Genomic DNA, 316 nt, shown 5'->3' on the forward strand with positions numbered 1-316 from the left:
ATAAAATCTATTATCAAGGAACTCTACGGGGAGAGTATTCTTACTAAAACCAACACCTTTAGTAAGCTCAGGACTTCTCAAGGCAAGCTACTAACATCCTTAGCTTCTTTGAAACGGTGCAGAGACAACAAAATAGTCCCAAAATTCTTACAACTGAAAAATAATTTGGGAACATCTAAATCCAAATCGATTCTGCATAATACAAGTTTGCTTCTCGTTAAAGAAAGAATACAACATACCAAATTTCTTGTTATTATTCTTATTATTAAAACTTCATCTTCTCCTATCAAATACCCTCAGTTTTGACATTTGGTCC

This window comes from Belonocnema kinseyi, chromosome 10, assembly GCF_010883055.1.
Source record: "Belonocnema kinseyi isolate 2016_QV_RU_SX_M_011 chromosome 10, B_treatae_v1, whole genome shotgun sequence".
NCBI lineage: Eukaryota > Metazoa > Arthropoda > Insecta > Hymenoptera > Cynipidae > Belonocnema > Belonocnema kinseyi.